Below are 809 nucleotides of genomic sequence, written 5' to 3' on the forward strand. Positions count from 1 at the left end.
TTCCTGGCCCGGACAGGAAAAGCAGCAATTAGAAAGGCCAGTGCCTGTGGACTCAACATCCTCACAAAGGTAGGTGTTTTCAGGAGAGGGTCTGGAGAGAATCAAGAAAGAGCAGAATTACTCTACTTGGAATAGAACTCTAGGGTTGTGTGTGAAATTAGATCGCTTCTCGGCCTTTTGGCTAAGATCATACGTAACTGACCTGACAGGGGAGTAACCATGACCCCAAAGTGGTTCTCCCTGGATCAGGAAGGTGGTTCTCCTATGCTTTTTGGAAATAGGAGGTGGGTGGGGTGGATTGACCCATCCACCTCCATGGCACGAACCTGGTATTGCAGTACTTCCAGGAACGGTGCAGTGGCTCTCGGCCTTTTGGCTAAGATCAAGTGTAGTATCTGTTCTTATCAGTTTAATATCCCCTATGGGGACATGATATTGAATTGATTTTTGGACAGGGAGCTGGATCAGGGGCATGTCCCGTCCAGTCCATGCACCGACCTGGTATTGCAATATTTCCAGGAACGGTGCAACTTCGCCTCTCGGTCTTTTGGCCTAAGATCAAACACATTGGCGCAAAGTGATCTTTGGCGTTAGAGTTGATCTGGAACGAAATTGGATAAAAAATAAATAAATACAAAAAAAATCAGTTGGGTCAGTGTTAATCCTATTCCAAGAGGAGGTAGGTCTATTGCACAATCTGTGTACCTGCCCTGGGAGTGTTTGGTGGGACTGTGTAGAGGGAGCTTTACTCTGTATCTAACCCCGTGCTGTACCTGCCCTGGGAGTGTTTGATGAGACAGTGTAGAGGG

At 47.2% G+C, this 809-nt stretch overlaps 1 pseudogene; it reads left to right on the forward strand.

Moving 5' to 3' along the window:
• Positions 1–356: 356 nt before the first annotated feature.
• Positions 357–535, forward strand: LOC139228432 (U2 spliceosomal RNA; annotated as a pseudogene).
• Positions 536–809: the final 274 nt, after the last annotated feature.

The sequence above is a fragment of the Pristiophorus japonicus genome, chromosome 17, assembly GCF_044704955.1.
Source record: "Pristiophorus japonicus isolate sPriJap1 chromosome 17, sPriJap1.hap1, whole genome shotgun sequence".
Lineage (NCBI taxonomy): Eukaryota > Metazoa > Chordata > Chondrichthyes > Pristiophoridae > Pristiophorus > Pristiophorus japonicus.